The sequence below is a fragment of the Centruroides sculpturatus genome, unplaced genomic scaffold, assembly GCF_000671375.1.
Source record: "Centruroides sculpturatus isolate CEXI.00-Female unplaced genomic scaffold, Cexi_2.0 scaffold1835, whole genome shotgun sequence".
NCBI lineage: Eukaryota > Metazoa > Arthropoda > Arachnida > Scorpiones > Buthidae > Centruroides > Centruroides sculpturatus.
Window position 1 is genome coordinate 43,739 of NW_019385943.1, and position 17,958 is coordinate 61,696.

A 17,958-nucleotide genomic window follows, 5' to 3' on the forward strand; every position below is an offset into this window, starting at 1 on the left:
TATAAATATTTTAATGAATATAAAATTTAAAAATATATAAGTTTACTGAAATGCATAAAAATCAAATAAACTCAAATACACAAATGTTTTCATTTATAATAAATTATTTTATCATACGATTAAGCTTGAAATAATTCACTTTATTTGTTGTTTGTGGGCTATTTTTTATTATTGTTGTTGCATATGTTGTTATTAAATATAATAAACATTATATTTTCGGTCGATTTTCGCTCTTACGACTAATTAGTTCCGGAAAATGATCATTAAACGAGACACCGGAAACCATCCTGTATTTTAAAAACTGAGTCACAAATTGAGATTATGTTCCTAGAATTCCAGTTTTAACTGATATTTAATACAATATAGAAATATCCAACAAAAAATAGGTGCATAAAATATGAAATTTTGTACAGATAACTTTTAAAATGTATATTAGTCGTAAATAGGGGTCTATTTCATATCTTAACGAGTGATCAGAATATTATGGAAGCAGCAGCTTTCGTCCAATAAGTTGGTCATCAACTACAGGAAAGATTTGGGTTGATTTGCTAATCAATTCTTCCAATAATTTATAGAAAATTATAATTGTTTAAGTGAAAACAATAAAAAAAAAACAATAGAAAGGATATTATCGCTTGTTATAGAGTCCTGGAATAGGAATTCTAGCGTTCCAGAGAAGATACTCTAAGTACAGTACTGTACATTCTTAAATTAACTGCCCTAGAAATTTTTACTATATCATAAAAAACTATCAGTTCAGCCGTACAGTTGATTACAAAGAAACGACAGCGTTATACACAATGATTATTGACTGTACTATACTATAATGACACAACGTCTGACAATGACTATACTACAGTGACACAACATCAAGTGTGTGTCTCTAAGGCTCGTAACGGGACTATTTGTAAGGAATATTCTATATAGTGATAACTTTAAAATTGACAAAGATAAAAATATTCAAAAGTTCGAGTTAGATTTATAATTTTTCCAGCAAAATTTTATGGATATTGTGAGTTGTCGATGGCGTTCTAAGTAACAAATTAAACTGATTGTAATTCTCAAAAAGACATGTTCATAATGCAAATGATGATGCATAATGCACCTTATATAACTGCCAGTGCCGTAACTAGGCGGTGCCATCGATGTCCTGGCACAGGGCGCAGACCCTGGGAGCGCAGAAATGACCTGTACCAAGTTTTGGGTTATAGTTTTGGGGCGTAGTTACAGAAGTTCGCACCGGGCGCATAAAAGGCTAGTTACGGCGCTGATAACTGCATACAGATAGCAAAAAAGTAGTATGCCAATATTCGCTTTTATATATCTTAGCCTAGGTGTCATCTTACCTGATAAACAATCGGGTATAATGCATTTACAATCAGGCTTAAAATAATTATTACATAGTTTTCAATTAACTTACTAAAATCGTAAAATCTGTACGAAGGTACGCATAAGTTTTAAAGACAATTTATAATGGAGTTTCTGTACGAAAAATTATATAGGCCTATGCAGTGATAATCTGGCACGAAGCTGGTACAAAAAGTATATTAAACAGTAACGACTATTAGTATAAAACACCCGTTGCACCCTTGGAAGTAACTGTTTAGTGTTTTCACATAACACCATTTAACACCGTTAACGTGAACAACTTGTACAATAAAGTCCTTTAATATCCTCAATTCATACTGTGTTAAAGATTTTATCGTTCTCTCTGCATAATAAAACCATAAAATCGCCTGAACTGACGCCCTTCTAGTCATAGACATATCGCTAACAGATCCCATTGTAGGAAAAAAAGAACTTTCTTATTCTCAATCATAAAAGCATCTTTATTAGTAACGAATATTTCGATATAAACAGTTATGAAATTAGTCCTTTAATCTATGAAATGATAAAAGCTTCAACAAATTAACCAATTAAAATGGCCGAAAATCCAATCGGCAATGAAGTTTTGGTTTTCAACAAATCTAAGCAAAATAATAAAATAGGAAAAGCTTTTGCCATCTATTTTGAAGCAGAGTAGCTTTCAATGTCCAATTCATTTTAGACACTAATTGTTTTGTTTATCAGGTAAGTGCTTGTGCAAGTAGGGAATTGATCAATGGTAAGATGAGCTATATAAGTCTTAACAAATTATACATTTGTATAATATATTTAGCACACTACAGCTATTTTGTGACATAAATAAAGTAATTAAAGAAACTAAACATGGTAGTTTTAGAATTGTTTAGCTTAATTAGTTCTGCATAAGTGCACAAAGCAGCATAGTTCGAAACGAAAAAAGAGATATTCCTGTTAAGTCTACGTATATCAATAGAATCATCACTTATAAAAGTCTTCAATTAGTTTACTCAAGTAGGAAGTTACATGCCATACGAAAATGAAAAGCAGAACAGATGGAATAATTTCGAAAATAAAATTGTCTTTATATGTACAGTACATGCTCCTGCCGAATATTAACGAACGAATTACTGAATTGGAATCATATTTCATTTTTTTCGAACGTTAAGTAACATGCAAATTATAGTCAATACNGAAAATGAAAAGCAGAACAGATGGAATAATTTCGAAAATAAAATTGTCTTTATATGTACAGTACATGCTCCTGCCGAATATTAACGAACGAATTACTGAATTGGAATCATATTTCATTTTTTTCGAACGTTAAGTAACATGCAAATTATAGTCAATACTTACAGAGGATAAAAACAAACAAAACCTGGTGGTATTTTTGAAGATATTGAGTATTACTTTTGCATCGAAATCAAATTATCATACATTTAACTCTCATTGACACAACAGTGCAGTGGTCTTTACAAGCCTAGCATAAGAGTATACTCTTATAGCGAAGCAGAACGTGTTCTACAATCGCGAAAACAAGTAATTTTCATGTGAAAAATGCTCTTATTTCCATGGAAATATAGTACGGAAAAGTTTATTTTATAGAATTTCTCCATACATCTATACTGTATTAAGATAACAAGACGTCTACTTTAGATTATTGCGTTCTGATGTTCCTCGTAAATTTGGCATTTGTCCCGTTTTTGACAAATAGGAAGCTTTTGTGAAATTTTAAATCGTGAGTTTGCAAGCTTTCCAATTCCATAAAACAGTCTAAAAATTAAACTGGATAAGACTTCTGTGATTGTCCGCAATATTTAATATTAGCAAATAATTATTGGCCGGAAAAGAAAATTTATTGGTTAAAAAAATAAACAGAAAATCGAGAAATTAGAAAATGTCTACAAGTAAAATGATGAAGCGATGAAAAATATATTTAATTTTTGAGATGCTGTGGATATATGAATTTATGAACAATTCAGTTTGACAAATTAAAAATAATTCAACAGTACTATGAAAATCCAGACTATTTTTAGATGATGTAGAAAATACTATGAAATATGGTGCAAGATAAACGTTGTTCACATCGTTGAACGTATGTTTTGTTACATTTTCCTCAAACATATGCTCCCACGGAGAAGTTTTTGCTCATTAATAGAGAATGGAATATGGAGTATTACAATTATCAGTAGCACCATTAAAGTTATTGATAGATACGAGAAAAATAAGCGTTTTTTTAATCCATGTAACAAAAAAAATGTACGGCATAATAAATGATAAGGAAACCTGAAACTACGAGTATCATTTTCATTATCTATTTCTAGCCTAACGATAAGTATATTATTATTAAAAATTAAATGAATAAATTTCTATTTAAAATTTGAGTAGATATAACTTACGAGGTTTTCTTAATTTAATTTATAAATTAAAATATATTTTAATATAATATAAGAATTTTTAAATCAAATCGAGATTTAAAAATTTTTATTTTAGGATGTTTTACATAGCATTATATATACTAACTAAATTTAATAATGTTAATAACAAGCTTATTTTAAATTATTTTTAAATTTTATATTGTGTTAATTCTGACGATTTTAATTAAATTCTTTAAATTAAAAGCGTCAAAATTAATTTAATTAAGAATTATTTGTTTAGTATCTATTCTAAATTAAGAATTTCTTCTATTTATAGAATATTTACTATAAGAAACCTATTAAAAATGTTTATTTAAACATTAATTTGTTATAAAAATATAATTTTGATAAAATATGAATTGTAATTTATACTTTAAAAGAGTAAAAAAATTTCTAAGCTTATATTAGCCTTAATTATTAAAAAAAAATTAAATGAAAATAAATCTTTCGAAGCTAATTTAAGCTTTATTACGTTCAAGCATTCGTTTAAATCGAGTTTATAAATAAATTTGCTTTTATTTCTTTTTTTTTTGTATAGAATATCATGAAATGTTTTCAAAATAATTTGAAATCAATTATTCAGTTATTGGAAGATGCTAATTAATTTAAATAGCAAATCATCGATTATATTTCGAAACGAGATTTATTCTATTTTATAAACTCGCAGTTTCATTTCATTTTAATTTAATTATAAGAGAAAAGTCGAATACAATCAGTCTCCAATTATCAACTCCAATATAATTATTTTTATAAAGAACTTCGTTTGAAAAACTTCTAATTAGTGTTTCTTGCAAAGTTTGCTTTTCTAAACTTGTTATAAACAAATGAACATTTATTTTTTAATCATTTATTAAGTACATGTGGCAATTAAATTAGACGTTTTTATAAGGTAATTATTTTTCGCGTATACTTAATTTGGAAATATTTTAATTCTTGAGATTTTACAGATTTTTAAAATATAAATATTTGTATTTTCTCTTATAAGTTATTTAAATATTTTGTTTAGTATTAAAGCAAATAAAAAAAAATCTTTAAAATTAAAATAAAAGATATTTCTGAAAAGGATTTTCCCCTATCTTTTCGTATCAAGGCATAAGCTATTATATATTGTAGCCTCCAGAAATTAGAGCTCTTCCTTTTATTTTAAAAGCTAGATTTATTAAAATAGGCTTTAAAACTTTGATGTTTTTCCATTTTCAGGATTTAAATATCGAGTTTTGTTTGAATTTCTGATCAACAATTTTTCACTGAAGGGATTAATTTGAATAGAGAACTAATATTTAAACATTTTTAATAAACTAAATTCTTAATCTTATATCTTGGTTAACTGACTTTTAGACCACCTGTATTTGTTAATAGAAACGCTATTTTTAATTGCTTATATTAACATTTCTGAACCTGATTAAGCCCAAGGACTAGTAAAATTCTGAAAAAATTCTGAAGATCACTAAGTTATGTAAGCATAATTTTTTAAACCTATGTGAGTATTACCAACATTTGGAATAGTTTGAATACATATGGGAAACATAATTAAATTGGTAGTAAACTATTAAAAGTGAATCATCATTGAACAAAGTTTTAATCCTTATTAATTTAAGTCTGCCTGCAATCACCTGTCCCATCATGGCGGATCGCAGATTGAGAAACGTTGGCTTACATTAATAAATATATAATCCGTATATCAATAGAATCATCATTTATAGAAGTCTTCAATTGGTTTACTCAAGTAGGAAGTTACATGCCATACGGAAAATGAAAAGCAGAACAGATGGAATAATTTCGAAAATAAAATTGTCTTTATATGTACAGTACATGCTCCTGCCGAATATTAACGAACGAATTACTGAATTGGAATCATATTAATATTATATTTCATTCTTTTCGAACGTTAAGTAACATGCAAATTATAGTCACTACTTACAGAGGATAAAAGCAAACAAAACCTGGTGGTATTTTTGAAGATATTGAGTATTACTTTTGCATCGAAATCACATTACCATACATTTAACTTTCATTGACACAACAGTGCGGTGGTCTTTACAAGCCTAGCATAAGAGTATACTCTTATAAGCGAAGCAGAACGTGTTCTACAATCGCGAAAACAAGTAATTTTCATGTGAAAAATGTTCTTATTTCCATGGAAATATAGTACGGAAAAGTTTATTTTATAGAATTTCTCCATACATCTATACTGTATTAAGATAACAAGACGTCTATTTTAGATTATTGCGTTCTGATGTTCCTCGTAAATTTGGCATTTGTCCCGTTTTTGACAAATAGGAAGCTTTTGTGAAATTTTAAATCGTGAGTTTGCAAGCTTTCCAATTCCATAAAACAGTCTAAAAATTAAACTGGATAAGACTTCTGTGATTGTCCGCAATATTTAATATTAGCAAATAATTATTGGCCGGAAAAGAAAANTATAATTTCAATTAACTATTTTATTTGTTTATAGACAGAGTTATGCATGTAATTTAATCATTTACAGCTATATTTTTTAAATATTTGTTACTTATTAATAACTTAAAGTAAAAAATACAACGTCTCGAGTGAGATATTTAGTATTTTAAGGTTACAACTGCTAAGAAACTATACGAAAAAATTCTCTTTTATTTATCCTAAAATTTTCTTACATATTCTATGATCTTTTCTTAGTCACATTTCGACTTAGAATTTAATCTAGTTTCTCCTCTTTCTTTATAACCTTGATATAATTGTATTAAAACTAATTTTAAATGGTAACTTAAGTATTTAAAAAAATCGATTGTAAAAAATTAAATTTTATTTTTAAATATTAAATTCATTAATTTATTTATCGGACGAAGAAGATATCAGCTGCAATTACAATTAATGGTTTTTCTGTCTTTATCTTGAATAATTCTAAGTTATTAATGTTCACTCCTTTATCACTAGTTTAAAAGTTAGAATGTAATTGCTGAATTAATAGCTTTTTTTTAACATAAAGCAAAAACATTCAACAAATAAAATTAAATAAATTATTTACGAAAAAGTTAACATTTTTAAATCGATATTTTACAAACATCATAAGTAAGTACTATTAATTAGAAATATATGTCTATTAAATGTATAATGAGTAAATAATAATGACTTCATCTCCGGTAAATAATTTATAAAATCAATAAATTTTCGATTTATTTAAAAGACTGATTTATCTTAATATAAATATTTAATTTTATTATAATTTAAAAGCACGACTAGAAAAGTTTTTCACAATAGAGTATTTCTACACTGAAGTAAGATATTGCTGTTTTACTAGAAATATTAGAAAGTTAATTATTTAAAATTTTTCTATACATTAAGTTATAAATTCTTAATTTTATCAAATTTAAAATTTAATATAAAATTCATTAATTATACAATTAAAAATCAAATTTTATAAATTCAAATTAAACATATTTTAAATAATTTGCCTACTTTTTTTCTCAATAATTGAAGTTTTCCAATAGTCTATAATAATATAAAAGTTAAAATTTAGAAATAAATATCACTATCTTTAAAAATAATAAAAATTTACCAATTATTAAAAACTTTAAATATTAACTTGAATGTAAAACATTTTTAAAAATAAATGTAATTGATTTTGTCGCTTAAATTGAAGTATTTTTAAATTAGAGCATCAAAATGATAAATTTGTCATTTAATATTAATATTATAAATAAATTTTAAGTTTAATAAGAAAAAAAGAATAAAATGTTTATTACTAAAATTTAAATATTTACAGTTCATTGACTTATTTTATAGAATGAAAAAACAAAATTTATGGTTCAAATAGTTTTTAGAACTTCTTCAATCTTCGCTAATGATGCTGATTCAATTTTTCCTAGAACATCAACATTTTTCTTATATTTTATAAGAATCAAAAATAATTTACAGGATGTGCACTTAAACATCTATCCAGAGGCAAAAGATATTTTTCTAGAATTGATTAGGTTAGGCTGTGAATTGCAGCAAATACAAATGCACAGGATATTACGTCTTCATGACAGCCACTATCCCACTGCTATCTGCAACTAGCATAACACGCAGGGAATGCCACATCGCGATTTAATAGTGCAACATGATGTTAAATTTACAACATAACGAACCACATATTTAGAATATTTTATGGATTGATGAGGCGTTGTTTTCCCGGAATGAAGTCTATAACCATCACAATGGGTACTACTGGGCAGAGCATGATCCACGATATACGTGACATACGCGACACCAAATGAGTTTTGCCCATTTGGTGGCTTGATGACTTGCCATTGGCGCAACTACAACAGGTTTGGTACCAGCTTTTCTTAAGTTTCATGGCTTAACAATATTGTAACAGAATATAATGGGATGTTTTTCGTAAACATATTGAATCAATAAAACTTATATTTCCTAAAATACATATTATTGTCAATGCCTATCAAAGTTAGACGTATACAGATGAAATTGGAAAAAAATAAATAAACACTTTGATTGTTTTTTGATGATATGAAACCGTGCTGTACAATTTGTTTATGCTTCTAACACAATAAAGTGTCTTAATTTATAACACTTTATTGTGTTAGAAGCATAAAACTTTGATTGTTGTTTACTTATGTATGTATGTTTATTATATATGTTATACAAGAGTAATTTAGAAAAAGTAAAAGTAATATTAAAAATTAAGTAAATAAACACAACTCAAAAAAATATTAAATTATTAAAAATAAATATTCAATAAAATAAATTCAAAAGATATGAGATAAGGAGAGTAATGAAGTTTAAACAGTAAATAATAACTGATCAAACAATAAAATAAGCACATTAGTGATAAGAAGGTTTATAAATAAATTTTATATATTTTATTTCTACATTCTTAATGTGAACCTTGAGTTTGATGTTCTTATGCAAGTTACCTTACATATAGTTCCATATTTGACAGTGACAACCAAAATTTTCGGCTGTCATTGTCCAATTTGGAAGCATTAAGGATTAAGGAAACGACTTTACTAAATTCATATTTAGTGAATTATGTGGACGAAAAAACAACGAAAAATACTTCAGCTGTTTTCTTAATTTGGGAAATCTCTTTGATACACCAGACTTTACTCAATAATCTCGGTTATGTTAAAAGAATTTCGCTTGTGCCATTGTGTCAATTGAAGCTGTATTAAACTTTTCTGGATTTCAAGTCTAACATTGTTAGGTTGTGCACCAAAGGATCCGAAATCCAAATTGGAATTATTTCTTTTCCAAACACATTTGACTTCTATGCACAATTGATGCACACAACCGCTATACGACCAGGACTGAACTGAAGGGTAGTAGAAAAAGCTTTTACCTGTTCTTATCTTCAATTATCTGTAATTACTAACTTGCACATACATTTTTATTCGCATTTTTGTGAGAATGAGGCTCTCAATTTCAGGTAATATTGAATTTGTCTTGGAGTCCATAAAAAATGAATTCATAATTAAGTAATTTACTGATGTTTCTTCCTGTTAGAATTAATATTAGTCCATATGAACGCTTGTCTTTTAAATAATGCAAATTCTTAGACTGAGTATTGACCACTAACTGATTTTGTTGTAACTACTGCGTATCAAAAAAGTTGAATTGTGCATGCGTTTCTTTCGGTTATTCGTGCCACTCCACTTCATTTGTTTTATCCCTTGTCCTCCTTCAGTTCTCTATGGCTCCCAGGGACCCCTCGATCCACGTCTATATCTTTGTATTGCCGTTGAAGGATGTCGTTTTGAACATGTTGAAACAAAATAAACTTCACTTTTTTGTATCAATTTTCGCAATATTGTCTTTATCCTTTACAGTCAGAGATTATTTGAAAATTGTGCTAAATTGTCTTAAATTGATTCCCTTCGGTTATTTTAGAGCTGTACATTTGCACATTCGTCTTTGAAAAATACACACATTACCAAGCTGTAAGGATCTAAGTATGAATAAAGTACAGTATGAATAAAGTACAGTATAGAAAATTTAGGTAAAAATAGGTAAACCTGATGGCGGCACTTTCGGAATCTCGACAGCAAGTCTTTTTTGTATTTTAATCTAGGTCTCGCTGTCTATTAATAATTTCCATCATTTCTAACACCGTTGGTTTTTAAATTAATTTCTTAACATTTTATATACTTGTTTATTGTTATTTTATTATTTTGTTTCAAAGATTTCTTTCTTGTTTTTGTAATAATTTTTCAGTTAATATTTGATTTTTTCCTTTTTATTGTTGTAATGGCAGAAAAAGTTATAGTCCAACAGTCTTCATGGCAAAAGTGGGCTTTAAAGGATTTTTTTACATTATTTAGAATCGGATTTTCCTGAAATTGATAATTGATGTTAACACGAGAATTTCTTACTATAAAGTTTGGTTTGCAACCTGTAGAGTTGCGGATTGTTCGAATTGTTATGGTGGTCTTAAATTAATTTATCGAAAGGATCGTGATTCTGTTTCTTTTAGATGTTATAAATGCAAGATAAACAGTTCATTTGAAGTAACTTTTAAACGTAAATTTGGTAATTATTCTTGGGAAACTATTTTTTCGTTTATTTGCCATCTAATTTGCATAGAATGTATGTGAACTGTTTGGCTTGGGCGTGAGTAGTCGAACAGCTGTTGACTGGGCGAATTTCATACGACACGTTATGATGGTTTCATAGTATTATTTGAACCCAATGAAAATTGGTGGACCTGGGGAGGATTGTCGAAATCGACGAGACTGACGTGAGCAAAAGTAAAAAAACCAGAACTTTTCGACCTGTTTGTTTATCATATGAGTAAGGTTTATCCAGGAGCGGGACGTGTTTCAGTTTAGAAAAAGTCAGAAATTGTATCTTCAGCTCTGAAAGTAAGTAATAAATCCGAAAATCGTAAGAGGAAGGATGTAAACGTGTGTGTTAAGAATGAGGAAAAAGTTTCTATGGTGGGAAAGGATGACATTGCGAAAGTATTAACAGAACCATGTTCTATACCGAAGTAATTGAAAAAAAAAATTTTAAATATGTTAATTGTGAGTAGAAATTTTTTTTCTTTAAAAGCCGGTGTAGTTAGTAGTTGCGTTGGTCGCCATCTTGCTTGTGGATGTTGCGTTTACAAACAAGATGGCGACCGGAAGTGCCGCCATCAGGTTTACCTAATTACACTTTAACCTTATTTTGACTTTATACTTTTATCATTTATACTCAGTTCGCTGTTTTTTTTTTTTTTATCTTTTTACTTTCTTTTATTCTTTTGACTCTTTTCGTCCTGTGGACAGAGACTTTTTTTGTCATGCCCATTATGAATTCGGCCTGTACAATCGGAACGGTTGGTGATGTGGGACGAGACAATTTTGCATTTACTATCTTCTTATTTATTGTAATTAAAGTAACTACATTTTTTACCCAAAATAATTATTAAAATAAAACCGGAAATTACTAAAATTGGAAATCAAATTAGATTATATTTCCTGCGTTATTTAGCCGCCGAGATATATATAGTATATAGACACATACAATTTTTGAAATAATTCATTACTTAAAAGTTATAACAATTGAATATTGCAAGTATTGAAACATCACCAAACGATCGCCTATGTAATCGGGCATAACTCCGCTAATTTAATCATTTAATATTAAGTAATTTGCTACTTAGAGGTAGACATATCGGGCTTCGAGATGTTTGTTATACTGCAAGTATTATTATAAATATTCACATTAAAAATAAATGAAATCATATAATGTATTGCTTGCTTGAAAACTTCTTTTCAAGAGTTCTATACGTTTTCTATCCTACTGCATACATATAGTTTTAACTGAGTTCTTTATTTTCTTAATTCACTTACAAAACTAAATTTTTTTATTTTAATATTATAATTTTTTCAAAGTATTCTCGATGAAAGAAATCAGCCGAACAGATTAAATATTTCTATCCTTATAATGTAACAAAAAATTTAAATATAGCTTACACTATGTTCTAGAACGCAAGAAAATTTTATCGGTTAGGTGACACATATGATATATCCTTGGAAATCTATTATATCACTGTAAACTAAGTTGAACCATACATTGGAATTGATGGACAAGGGACGAGATGATTGAGACTCTACTACAATTTGATAAAAGATTTGTTCCGTAAAGCGTAAATAATGTGACAGTAAAAAGAGAATATACGAGAAAAGAAGATCCATTGAACTTAACGAAAGTTGAATTGATGCTGTTCGATTCTAGTTTCAATAATCGAACAGAATCGATCCGCATCTTGTCTGTAAATTTATTTTTCAATAGAGCAAAGAATAGGCAATAAAACTTTTACTTTATTAGTTTAAAATTATTTATTAATGATTGATCGTAAATTTTTTTTCTTAGAGAAAACAAATATTTTTTTCCTGCTCACAATACATATTCCTAATACAGTAACATTATTGTTTATATGCTTTTTATATTATGAAATTTTAAATTATTAAATCACTTTATGAATTATGTCTATATACTAAAAACATGTTTACATTTACTTAAAAAAATGAAAAGACCATATAATTTATTTACAATTTAAATTAAATAAATTTTTCAGTTCGATTGTAATTTTTCATTAACTATTAAATATTCTTTAAAAGTCATTTAAAATTTCTATCTAATTGAAGTTAACACTTCACAAACGAATAATTCAATCTTGGTGTTTTTATTTGTTTAAATTAAATGTATTTTGCATTTGAAGTAGTATCGATAAATCGATAATATCAAAAATACAATCAAATGTATTCAATATATTTAAACTATATAAAATATTTCTTATTTAAGTATAAATAATAGAATTTTATTGTATTTTATTGTAAAAATGAGCTTTCTCATACATATAATTTAGCTATTGATTGATATAAAGTTTAAGTGATGGCAGTAATTTATTACTTTACAAGTAAATGAATTATGAATTCACCTACAATTCAAAATTTGTTGCATTATACAAAATTTAGAAACATTTAGCAAAATAAACAGCATGAATGAAATTTTGTCATTTTTTTCAAGATTTAATTAAAATTCAAATTTCACAAACTGTGCTAAATATAATAGTATGAAATTAGAACTGGATTTAGACTTGTATGGCTCTAATCTGTAAGATATAACAGGCCCTTTCACTTCACCAAATAATGACGCATATAAAAATGCGAGACCCTAAGCTACATACTCATAACACCAGGCTCTAAGCTGCAGTTTGTCTACCTTATTTGAAAATCTTGCTCTGTATAAAATAAAGACTGTTCATTGCGATTTCTAAAGTTTCAAAATCATTAACTACTAACGGAAATTAGAAATAATCAAGACCGCCGAGAGCTTATATGGACCCGGAGTTAGAGCAAGGTCCCTTTTAGGCTACCTCTTAATGGGCCCCGTTAACCTTTTGTTTTTTGAACAAATGAAATACGTAGAATGTTTGTTTATTAATAAAAACAATCTTTAAGAGTTTTTCCTGTTAGTAAAAATAACATGTAATTTTACAGGGATAGGAATAACTACGTGTCCCTACGTTTTCTCTGGATCCGGGGAAAAATCCCCAGATCCCCTCTCGACTGCTTTGCAAATAGTAACTTAAGTTAGTTAAACTCAACAGAGAATGAAAAATAATGAAACAGTTTACACTCGAGATTCAATACACATTGTGCACGATTAATTGAGAAAGTACAGAATACGATAGATTGATTCAAATGAATAATTAATTTTCTCAACTAACTGTTTTGAATATGAAACGAACCCTATTTTCAGTCTCCCTTAAACTCAATTATATTCTCCTTTTTTAAAATTTTATCTATTTATTTCGAAATATTCATTGGTTGGTCAATTTTTCTCGGTACTGTATTCGATTTCTACATTATTTACATCGAAATTTGATTTCTTTGAAATAATATCAATAAATGGTCAAGATATTTAACCAAATCTAAGTCAATGACATTAATTCAAGTAGATTCGAGTCTATAAATAGAAAATGTCAATAAAAACATAGAAATTCTAACAGACCAATGAATATCCACATTACCTAAAATCAAATATTGAACTTGGCTCATGTTTGAATAGTGTAAGATAATCATGGATTGTTAAAGATAAGCATCTCTAAGGTATCATTCTGTGGAAGCTTTTAATTCAATATAACATACCAGTAATTTTATAGAGGGGAGAAGTAATCCTCCTCATAATTTATTTTAAAAAATTCCAAATAAATCATCAATTTATCTATAAATTAAAATTACATTTCAGTTTAAATTTTGCTAAAAATCCTGAATAGTTTATTATTATAATGAATCGTATACAATAATAAAATAACAAATATCAGATTATTTAGAAGATAATTGCGTTTTTGATGATTTTATAATGTTCCCATTTCACCATTCAAAAACAAAGAAAAATGCAAATTAGCTTTTGTTAGAAAGAAAAATAATAATTTATATTGCATATTTAAAATGTTATTTATATTGTAAAAAAAAAAGCTAAACCGAAACGAATAACTTTAAAAAATAAGAAATAATTCTTTTTATTTAATTAAAAATGACTACAAATAGAAATTTATTGATGATTTTACTTTAATTTGCTATAATATTTCATATAAAATAACATATATAATAGGATATTAAATGTACAGTACAGTACTTATACAAAATAGTTTTTTTAAATGTTATTTTAATTAAAATGAAATTCTTTACAAAATTTGTCAGATTATATTTTAGATTATTGAAAATTTTATTTAGACTTATCGTGATATGAAAGATGACAACAGAACTAATCAAAAGAGGAAAGTAGAAGTTTATTTAGACTGGAAAATCCGGATTATATCAACTCTCTTTAAAAAAAAATCACTTATAATCCGAAATATAACATTTATTTTGAAATATACTTCTATATTTCTAAATACAATTTAAGCTTTTCTTTTTAACTTTGGAAAAATTTGTAATTTTTACGCCTGAAATTTATTTCGGAATTGAATTTGCTGTAATTAATAATGATAAATTTTAAAACTATTTATTACAATTATGATGATTATATTAATATACAGGATATAGACAAACATTGCGCCAGGCCATATCTCTCCTCTGCATCTTAATAACTAAATGCAATTGCAGTGGAATATAGGTAATCGGTAATGAGCTGTGTGTTGATTTGAACACCATTGACCAGTGTTTTTCAACTGTTTTTAATCTTACGGCACATTTGAATCGATAAATTTCCGCGGAAAAAATCACGTGATTTAAAGTTATTTGTTTACAAATAACTTTAAATCACGTGATTTTCCGCGGAAGTTTATTTATTAACCTAATTATTTTTGTCTAATTTTTTGTAAATTAAATAAAACAGTATCGTTGTTCCTTAAAATAGAAGCAGGCTACAGCAATGGTTATTTAAATTAATAATTTTTATTTACATAAGAAAAGCAATTAACATTAAGTCTTAATTTGCATTTAAAAGTGGCATGATAATTGCCTTTAGAAACCTGCTCAAAGTCCCGTTATTTCTAAGTTAAAATAATTTGAACTAAATATGGACAATTAGACCTATAGATACATTTTTTATTTAAAGAAAATTTCATTTTAAATGAAATAATCCAGTGTTATGCACATATAATTTTGCTTATGAATATATACTTTTTACAAATTACGTATACGTTTATTTATTATAACAATGAAAAACTCGTATAATCAATTTAAAGAGGTTTTAATTTTGACATGTACAGTACACTTATTGTTCTTTGGTCTTCTTTCGAAAATAATTTATTTAATAACCTTCAGAAATTTTCGCCGCATACCTATGATCTTCTCATGGCACACCGGTTGAAAATCACTGCCATTGACTCTTCAAACCACTTTTAGCTTGAAGGTAAATCTTATCTCGGTTTTTATGAAAGAAAGACAGTTTAATTTGCAAAAATCGTAATGCAAAAATATATTAGTCCGGTTAAAATACCGTCAAATAATCTGAAACCGGTCGGTTTCTGCAAGCCTCACACTGTTTGAAACAGTGTGAGGCTTGCAGAAAAGCCTCACGGTTTCGGTACCGTTTATTTATTTTTGCTGTGCCCAGCCAGCTTCCCCTTTTGAATATTTTAATCGGACAAACTTTAAAGTCGTAATCTTCAATAATGTCCGAGATAAATAGCGAATAGTCTACTACCAATTACCTGTATTCTAGTACATTTAGTTATTACGTAGCAGCGAGATGTCGCCTGGTGTAATGTTTATATCTACACTCTAAATACTGTATATTATGAGAACAGCAAAATAGATGAACTTTCGGTGAAAAATTAGAATAAAAACTGTTCATTGAAATTTATTTCTAATATAAACTTAAATACAATATTTTATTGAATAAAATATGATTGCTATTATATTCTAGATACATGGATAGAAATTTTTATTTTTTTACTTCATCAATTGAAGCAAATCATTCTGAAATAATTGTTAATACAATATTTTTTTATAACTCTGAATTAATTGGACTTCATATGACTTATTAAATACATGTATGCATTTTTACATAGTATAATAGGTATGCATTTTTACATAGTATTAATTTATTTTTGCGTAATGATATAGTTAAACAAAACATTTAATTAAATATAATTTGCACGGTTTTTATTTTATGCTTTCAAAATCTTTTAAAATAATAAACTATATATATTTCCCCCCTCTTTCATAGTGTATATTTATACATAAGTTACATTCCCGTTTTGCATTTTGTGTCTTTCTAACGAGTACTGTACATGATAAAATATATTCTGTTGCAGTTCGAATAATATGTGAAAGGAACACTCTGGCTTTTCATGAATATTCCTCACTGATGTTAATCATGTCCATTAGTAAATATCCAAAAATTGACGTAGGTTCCTTCTTTATATATAATCTACCTGAAATTTCTTTCTATGCGTGTAATCCATTGTGACAATAAATTGAATCATTGTATCAACAACTTATTATTTTTTTAGTAATTTAAATTAGTTAATAATTAATTTTTTAGTAATTATTAATTTCTTTCAGTAAAGAACTTTATTATTTTTTAAAACTTAACAGTTGCAATTAATGAAATTTTATATCACAATAATTCGATTCATTTTATTTAGATACAGATGATTTTGTGTTTTACTTTTGTATGTGCTCCTTCATCCGAATTCCAAAATGAATAACATACAAATTAGTTCTAAAAATAAAAAAAATCGACAGCTTGTAAAACAGAAATAAGTACTGTATTTTATTGCATTCTTTCCTAATATACCATGCTATATTGCTTCTACCAATAAATTCTTATTAAGTTCTAAATGTTTAAAGATTTTTAAACTAATTTAAATCATATTAAGTATATAATTCCTAAAAAATTAATGCGTAACGATGCATATATGCTCTTATAGAAATTCTGTTTTTACGTCAATATTTAATGAAATTTAATGGATAAAATTTAATTTAAGCAAATCTCTATGTAAGATTAGAAGAGAAAAGCAATTTAAGTCCGCATCTAATAAATGAAGAGAGTTTGAAGATTTATTCTTCTTTCAAACTTTTAAAGTTAAAATAAAATACTTTATTTAACGATGTAATAAATTCATCTATCCATATTGCTTTTACACGCTATAATAAATATTTAATTTTTTAGAGAAGGAAAGTCATTCGTTTGTAATTTCAATAGTATAAATTTTTAAAATTTGTTTACATTTAATTATCTTAAAAATATTTAAAGAAAGGGAATTGTTTTTAAGTCGAATTTTTGCAGGTAATGGAAACAATCGCGCTCTACTCATAGTCATCTAAAATACTAATAAATGGGCCGAAATCGTTGAAGGCAATTTCTTTAATGTTTTTACAGATGGACAACTGGGAGCAGACAAGTCGTTTCCCATTAGCTTTCCTAGAAGTAAATTAGCCGTAAAGTAGACCTTCGTCTTGGTTGTATGAGTAGGTGAATTTCTTACGGCTACTGTTGTTAAAAACCTCTTTTTTTTCCATACACAACGTATCTTTTGAGATTCTAAATTTATCGCAGAAAGACTATTTTAAGCTAAACTTAAACTACAATAAAAATTGTTTAAATGAAACAAAATTATATCTTTTTCAACAGTAAATTATTTAATATATTCCTGTTTTCTAGCAATGCACGTCTTCTAATGTCGATTAGAATGTAGAAGACACACAGACAGACACACACACGTTGCTACTAGGTTAATGCCGCTTGGCTTAATTTACTACAAAATGAATATTCGTTT

General features: G+C 27.1%; 1 protein-coding gene across 3 annotated transcripts in view; it reads right to left on the reverse strand.

Annotated features, from left to right (window-relative positions):
• Window positions 1-17,958, reverse strand: part of LOC111612729 — a 47,457-nt gene that overhangs the window by 20,483 nt on the left and 9,016 nt on the right. The window contains exons 1-2 of one of the 3 annotated variants that reach the window (XR_002754666.1): window positions 11,693-11,909; window positions 7,194-7,226 (exon numbers count right to left, since the gene is read on the reverse strand). The exons of 1 other annotated variant lie outside the window; for it this stretch is intronic. The gene's annotated coding sequence lies outside the window, so the exon portion shown is untranslated. Of the gene's footprint in view, window positions 1-7,193; window positions 7,227-11,692; window positions 11,910-17,958 lie in introns of those variants that run through there. One more of the 3 variants, XR_002754665.1, reaches the window with a different exon arrangement.